Raw genomic sequence first — 8,703 nt, 5'->3', positions numbered from 1 at the left:
ATTAATTCTAACTAAAATCTTGCGATGCTTTATATCCCTTATAGTGAACAGCAATGCTGGAACACACTGGGGTGTCCTGGCTCTCATGGAGTCCACTTCATCACAACATCCCTCATGGCTTAGCCTTAAGCATTGGTTTATGTGGTTTATGTTAAGCCCAAGCCATGCAATGCAATTTTCCCCTACAAGAAGTGTCCTTCATCAATGGACCACGCTAACCTGCATTCGCTGGTGTTAGCACTGGGTAGTGTTTCGATGTGCAGTGCCTTGTATTTGGTTTAGTTCTGGTTTGTACTTCACTAACACAGAGAAGGACAGTTGTGGCTGATCATTAATGCAGTGGCTGTCATTACACGGTATAAAGGATGCACACACAGGATACTTCCTGTCATGCAGATAGAGAACTCACTTCTGATTTCCTTACCACTGCCCTGATTTCACAGCACTAACATCCCAGCATTTTGGTTTTGATACGTTTGGGTTCCCTTCCCTTATTTTGATGGCCTTTTTGTTGACAATGGTGACAATTTCAGTGCTATTTTAAAAGATGCTTGAGGGTGCTGAGGCGCTGGCACAGGGTGCCCAGAGAAGCTGTGGCTGCCCCATCCCTGGCAGTGCTCAAGGCCAGGTTGGACACAGGGGCTTGGAGCAACCTGTTCTAGTGGAAGGGGGTTGGAACTAGATGAGCTTTAAGGTCTCTTCCAACACAAACCTTTCTATGGACCCAATAAAGTCTCTTACATTTATTTGAAGTCTGAAAGTCCTAAGTTCCCTTTCTACAAAGACATAGCTGAAGCACAGGAGGGCAGCCCTCATGTACGCCAATTTATCTTCATTCCCCAAACTCAAACCAACTCTCAGTAATATCCCACCGAGGAGGTGATATTGATGAAACTCAGCCAAATACAAGAGCAAAATCCCTTTTTTCAATTAGATGTTTCTAATATCTCCAAAACAGAGTTCCAGCCTGCGACAACATCTTGAATTAATTGAGCTACGGGCAATCCTCGTTCTTTTTGTGTACTATGAAATGTAGGAAACACAGATGCTGTCTGTTTAAACTGTCAAACAAGTTTCCTGATGGTAGCTATCATGTCTGCTATAGACTTGTTGGTTTAACAAATGTTGTGAATGCAAAGTTGGAACATATGTGTGAAATATTCCAAGCTATAAACATCAGAATCATTAGAAGTTTAGTGAAGGTTTGTACCATCATTATGAGAAGAGCTATAACTGCCCTGGCTATTTTGCAGAGGGGATTTAGGAAGGCTTTTCTCTTTCCAATGTAACCACACTTACTATGAAAAGCCTTGTTGCCCAAACCAGGAGACCCTTACTTAAAACTGCAAGCAACTTAGCAACTAGTTGGCACATAAAAGATAGGCTGAGAGAGCTGGGCTGGGGCAGCCTGGAGAAGAGAAGGCTCCTTAAGGAGAGACCTTAGAGCAGCTCCAGGGCCTAAAGGGGCTGCAGGAAAGCTGGAGAGGGGCTTGGGACAAGGGCCTGTAGGGACAGGCCAAGGGGAATGGCTTTAACCTGCCAGAGGGGAGACTGAGATGAGCTCTTAGGCAGAAGCTCTTCCCTGTGAGGGTGCTGAGGTGCTGGCACAGGGTGCCCAGAGAAGCTGTGGCTGCCCCATCCAGCCCTTCCAACACAAACCATTCTAGGATTCTATGACAAAAACTCTTCCATTTTTCTTGGTTCAAATGAACAACAAGGAAATGCTGCAGGTAATTTATGGCTTTTCTTATCAGTACAATCCTTGAAAAACAGGATTAACTCAACAAGAACATTGAGAAATCTCAGATACTGCATCTAACAGCCAGAGACCATCTTTCCACACACTTTTCTAAAGGTGAAATTGCTGAGAAGTACAATGAGAATGAGATCTTTATGGCCTGGATACACCAAAGCTACTGCTGCAGGTGTGCAGAGGGAAAGAGGACATGGCCATGTGTGAAAGCTTTCATAAAAGGGATGGTCACAAGATGTGTGGTCATTCGACTGAGCTCCTGAAGTCAGAGGTGATAATTAAGACAAACCATCAAGCTATAAATTCATGTTACACCCTAATAAGACAAACCATCAAGCTATAAATTCATGTTACACCCTAACTTCAACATTCTGAGAAGGACAAGTGTTCACAGCTTGTGCTATAGTACATAGAATCACAGAATCCTAGACTGGCTTGGGTTGGAAAGGACCTTAAAACTCATCCAGTTCCAACCCCATGCTATGGGCAGGGACACCTTCCACTAGACATGCTTATTTCTTGATCCAGATGCTTTTTATCTCCAGGAAACCCAAGAGGCATAGACACTTACTTGTTGTATTTGTAGTGCCACCAGATGGTTCAGGAGATTGCAATCCTGATTTCACTTACTATAAAATACACTAACGAACAATGGCATGGCAAAGCTTGAAAAGGCTCCCAGATGCTGGCTGGAACAGGAGCTGGGAAACCTCCTTCTTGCTGGAGCAGAATCAAGCCTTCTGTTAAATATTCAAGCATTACTACACAGCACCAGCTATTGCAGGACTTCAAGTGAGGACAGAGGGCTGGGTTTAAATCCACCGTATCAGTTCTGCTCCTTGCAGAGTAAGAAAACACGATTATACTCCATGGACCCCATGCAGAAGAGAGCTGAGGCTCACTAAGGCCAGATAACCGGTACATTTGATTTCCCTGCCCCTGCTTTGGAGCAAAGTGGAGTCACTTGTAAAGGCCTCAACAACTATGCAAGGGGTTGAATCCTGTGATTATCAAAGCACCTTCAAGCACCAGCAAATTGAAAACTAAGGTGCCCATGGGGAGAGTCATGACATTGGGAAGCTGTAGCTCCAAGGCACTTTGGATCAATGTACAATGTGTTGTTTCATTGTACCTAATGAAACAATTACAGCCCCCCCGCTGATTGCCTTTGTTTTCCACCATGAATCGATAGATTATCAACTGTAAATGTCAATGCCTTGTTCTCTCCTAGGAGGTCACTCTGCAAGGTAATAATGGAGAACACACATGGCTCAACTAAATATGCTTTAGAATGACTGGCTGTGGATAAATGTCTCAATTTCTACCGAACTGAAAGATGCTCATGTGTGCAAAAGCAAAACTGAGGACACAACAAAAGACCCCAAAGAAAATGTAAATGGGAAATCATCAAAAAGCATCAAAAATCTTCAAGCATAGAAATTGCATTCCTCTTTGTAAATGGGAGGTCTGTTTTGACAACCTCACTCCTTTGGATTGAGGAGGGTTTTGTCAGGAGAGCTCTGCCTTGTCAGGAACATCAGTTTTTAATTCCAGCAAGTATCGTTTTCCTATTTCAGTGTTCTGCTTTTCCCATTGTATTAATAATTATTATTATTTTAAAATACAAGGCAATAAAGGAAAATATAGATTTAATATATTAAAAATCAGGGCCTGTAGGGACAGGCCAAGGGGAATGGCTTTAACCTGCCAGAGGGGAGACTGAGATGAGCTCTTAGGCAGAAGCTCTTCCCTGTGAGGGTGCTGAGGTGCTGGCACAGGGTGCCCAGAGAAGCTGTGGCTGCCCCATCCCTGGCAGTGTTCAAGGCCAGGATGGACACAGGGGCTCAGAGCAAGCTGCTCTAGTGAAAGGTGTCCCTGCCCGTGGCAGGGGTTGGAACTGGATGAGCTTTAAGGTCTTTTCCACCCAAACCTGTCTGGGATTCTATGATGAGAGCCTTGTCAGACTGCTGCCATGTTCATTCTCCCTGAGCAGGCAGTGTCTCACGTATCCCCTTATTACTACTTGGTAAGAATGTGCTAATTTATTCCTGGCTGAAATGCGCTGTCAGCCTCCAACTGAAAGAGGGAAGTGTCAGGAATACTGCTGCCTCCTAATGCTATGGAAGTTCCCATTTCACATAAGAATGACAATGCCTCTTCACGTAAGTATTTTTAGGAGAACAAGCTATAAGAGGTATCATAAAGTACACAAGCTCTCAAAAATGCTAACATAGCAAGAAGAGTATAAAAATACAGTATAGAATAATATAGAATTGTGATTGTAGGTTGTTCTATACAATAGCCAGGAAATCCAATGATGTGCTGATTTGAAAGGCCATTAAAGGAGGAGTCCCCTCTCCCTGATGGTCAGTGTGAGCCTCAAGGCATCCTAGTCCCTTAAGAGGCACAATAACTGAACCCCAGCTCCTCAAAGCCTTCCACCTTGCAAGCAGTTACTCACTCCCTTTACTGAAGCCAGCAAAGAAGGCAGTATTTACAAGACATCTGGGATTTTATGGAGTGCATAAACTTCAGGGATGAGGATAATCTCAACTTGAGGACACACGCAGCAGCTGTCACAGCAAAGCCTCCTCCAGGTTTCTGGGAACAGCACTAATGCACTGCTATGAAATAACAATTCAAAACTGGGAACTGTGGTTTTTCCAGCTTATATCTTTGACTGCTCTCATCTTGAGCATTAGAGATGAATACAGTCACAAAACAAATGGGTTGCAATGCCCTTGGCAATCAAGGAAAGCATTGGAGTCTCCTGACGTCTACATTCACTATTAGAAACCTTGGTTTTGGCATCATTTATTCCCTGCATAGGTAAGAAAGAAATCCAGGTATCAAAACAACTTAGGTGAAAAAGTGAAAGTAGGAGAAAGAAGAAAAATAATGCACTTTTGATTAACTTATTTAAGCTTTCACAATCAGTGCTCTAGAAACCTCACCAAGACATCTACTGAGAACAGAGATTTAAAGGAGGGGGGGACAGGGATGGGACACGAAGGTGGTTTGAAGTGAATATTGGCCTTTTGAAGTAAAGCTTTGTATTTGACTTAAAAATCATCTGGTTTCTGAAAAGAGGCCTCAGCAAGACCAGAGACAAGCTGTTAGTAACTGAAAGTGCAACCGCAGAGTTACTAGTCAGGGAGCACAATGCACACCTCTTGAATCGGAAGATATAAGCACACTTCGTTCATGCTTGGAGATAGCATTTTTCCTGGGATGCCCTGACTTAGCTGTTGCAATCCCATAGAGAGAGCAGCTGTCAAAATGCATGCAACAGACAGTGTATTAGACATTATTAATGCTCCTACTGCACTGAGCTTGATTGGAACCACATGGGAAGCATTCTGTGATAGGTAACTCTTCCAGGTGGACCCCTCCTTAAGTGTCCTGTGGATCTGAACTGCAGCAGTAGACAAGGTAGCATATGTAATAAATCTAGTGTTATAAAAGCTACACTATTGAAATAGCTTTTAATCCTGATTGTTAACAAATTCGTGCTTCATTCTACCGATGAAGCACAGAAGTTTCTCAACTTCAGTTGATCACATTTGTGGTTTTTTTTTCTGAGACACCACAATTAAGAGCAGAGTAAAAAGTTAAAACCCAGGACGAGACCTTAGTAAAAGAGAACCAGAAAATTTAGCTCCTCAAACAAGGAGCAGGGTTAGCGCGACGATGAACTTTGCAAGCTGGAACATGCCCTCTGCTGGCTTCAGGTCGGGAGCATTTAAGGAGAGGAAAAACTATGTTTGCTGGTATAGTAAGGGTTGGCTTTTCACTCTGTTTCCCTGACGTGTGGTAGAGCAACAGAAAATCGGGATCTGTGTTTAAAAGTTAGGATCGTGACAATTATTATTTTGGACAAGCAACATTTATTTGCGGATATAAAACACTGACATCATGATGACTTTTGTTACTGGAGCAGTTGGCAGCCGGGCACCACACTAAAAAAGTGGTCCAAGGGGGAGAACACTTCAGAAAACTCAATGAAATAGCTTAATAAAATGACTGTTTTGAAAGGTGATAGGGATCACTGAGTTTAGGGAAAAGAAACAGCAGGTTGACTTGGCAACAGTCTTCTAAAGCGTGTAGAGCTGCTGCAAGGAGGAGCCTCCATGATCACTCTTCATATTCAGGTAGGTCGAAATGAGCCAGGTTCATGTGCAACCAAAAATATGAAGCTTAGAAACCAGGCTTTAAAGATTTCAATAACAAGGATACTGTTCCCTGTAGAAAAATCACTCTAAGGAGCCTATTGAACCACCTTCACTAGAGATTAATGCAAACAGCGAGGTTCACCCATGTGAGGGATGGTGGACATATTCTTACTCTACTTCAGCCTCAAGAAGGGAAGACAGAGGAGAAGCAGCAAACAGGATTTGGAAGTCCCGTCCAGCCTGCACTCTTCTGCTCCTGCACAGACATCAGGTGAGAATTTCAACAGAATCCATAGAAATCACAAAGCCACAGACTGGTTTGGGTTGAAGGGACCTTAAAGCTCATCCAGTTCCAACCCCTGCCACGGGCAGGGACACCTTCCACTAGAGCAGCTTGCTCCAAGCCCCTGTGTCCAACCTGGCCTTGAACACTGCCAGGGATGGGACAGCCACAGCTTCTCTGGGCACCCTGTGCCAGTGCCTCAGCACCCTCACAGGGAAGAACCTCCTAATATCCATCCTAAATCTCCCCTCTGTCACCAGTTCATGCAATTTCATTCTCAAGTTTTTTGCCATGGATGCAGTACACTGACCTGAAAATATTATTTCTCTTTAACACTCCACGACGCTCCATTGATCCTTCTTGGACAATGACAATCAGATGTCAGCGACCAAGGGAAATGAATGAAAACCGACACATTTGTTTTAAAGCCTGCAGCAGACTAAACTGTAAATAAACCCTGCTTTTTGTGCAGCACAAAGGTTGCAGACTGACTGTCCCTGCGGAGCCCCCTTCTCGCTGCTTAACAGACTTTCCAACACTTTCTTTTGTCCTGATAGCAATCTCTCAGCAGGACTTTTGGCAGACACATGTATTATGTGTCAAAACCCAAGTGGAAATAACTGATGGGAAGCACAAAAATCTGATGGGAATACTTATAATAAGGCAATGAATAAACATCAAAATATTAACACATAACCATGAAGAGATGCAGCCAGAAAGCTTCTGAGCTGTTACTTGTCTAAGATGATCAGTGAGAGTCACTGCTTTGAGTTAGCATTGTTTCATATTAATATTGATAGCATTAACATATGCTATACTTAGGCTTCTACACTAATTCAATCTATTTATAGTCCTACTTATTTTAATACTGTTCAAAACTAAAGCTTTCAAGATGAGCTTTAAATGTGCTATAAAATGCACACAGCAGATTAATTTATAAATACTATTTTATGCATTTATATTGTTCTGTTTAGCAAGTGCTTGTATACTTGGTGACTTATTAACCATGTTTTCCAAAAACACTTCTATAAAATGAGCTTATTATAACCCTCCTATCTGTTATACTCATTTTGTTAGCAGCTACGGCTAACATACATGGTTAACACCATGTGTAAATGGTATTATTTAGACAATTTGTTTTCCACAGTGCATTTTTATTTCCCCAGTGAGACTAATACCTCTCTCATAACTGAAGGCAAATCACATGGCTCCTTACCTGTTAATGCAGCCACCTTTGGTTCCTCTCCATCACGCTGGGTTATCACCAACCCTTCCTCAGTGCTCCCTCTGCAGCACCTTCCTCAGCTGACGCTCCAGCATGACCGAGGAACACAGCTCACCACCCTGGCCTCCTAAGGAAAGCCACGAAGTCAGGGCTTGGAAATGCTCCATCACTTCGACTAGCTTAGGAAAACAAATCATTTGGCAAGTGGAAACATAATCTGTCTTTCTTTATGCTCAGTAGGTGAGATCATATGCAAGAGGTTCTGAAGGTGCAGTTTTCTAAATATATTGGGTACAATATGTGGCTACGATGCTGCTGGAAACACTGATGATGTCCCTGAAATGTGGTGATGATTTCTGCCCTAAATATTATCTACACCCTTTCAAACGCAGACTCTTTCTGTAGCAGGACTGGGACAGAATGAGCAAAAAGAACCATTAAGCTTGCGGGGGATGCTGGAGATGGAAAGGTTCAGGAGGAGAGCACATAATACATGTTTGAAGGATTATATGGGACTAACAGAATGAGAGGGAATTCAGAGCAATCACCTGACAGGGACAGGAGAGAGACTTTTTAAAAGGGCCCATAGGGTCAGGCCAAGGGGAATGGCTTTAACCTGCCAGAGGGGAGACTGAGATGAGCTCTTAGGCAGAAGCTCTTCCCTGGGAGGGTGCTGAGGCGCTGGCACAGGGTGCCCAGAGAAGCTGTGGCTGCCCCATCCCTGGCAGTGTTCAAGGCCAGGTTGGATGGGGTTTGGTCCCTTCCAACCCAAACCATTCCAGGATTCTATAATATTAACAGAGCTTCAAAAAGATTGATGGATGTAGACTCCAAAGGATCAATGAGCCAGAGACTCACCAAAATTTTGAGCTGCAGTGGCACTGGGCTTCAATAAAAATCTCATTCAGGAAGCCAGAATTAGCTGGAATCCTGCCTCATTCACTGAGAACAAATCAGTGTTTTTATCTTTGTACACATAATACAGATTTCTGTGGTGTTTGTCTGGCTCCTTATTTCAGTGAAAGGGTTATTTTCAACCAACTACAAATGGTACAGCCTAACTAAAATAAACAGCTACTCCTATCTAGTCTCCATTTGCAAAAAGCTGCAAAGTAATACAGAAGCCACACTCAGAGCTAGTACTTAGAATAATTCACAGAGACTAGAAATAACTTTATTTTCTATACTTGCAAGTCAAACAGGGCAAACTCAACATGCGGGTTCTTCTGCATTTACTGAAACGTGTTGATGCTGGAAATGAGCAAGCTAC

The sequence above is a fragment of the Pezoporus wallicus genome, unplaced genomic scaffold (assembly GCF_028554395.1).
Source record: "Pezoporus wallicus isolate ANWC-B61680 ecotype Strahan unplaced genomic scaffold, APGP_CSIRO_Pwel_v1 contig_8188, whole genome shotgun sequence".
Lineage (NCBI taxonomy): Eukaryota > Metazoa > Chordata > Aves > Psittaciformes > Psittacidae > Pezoporus > Pezoporus wallicus.
Note: the sequence above shows the minus strand (reverse complement) of the source record.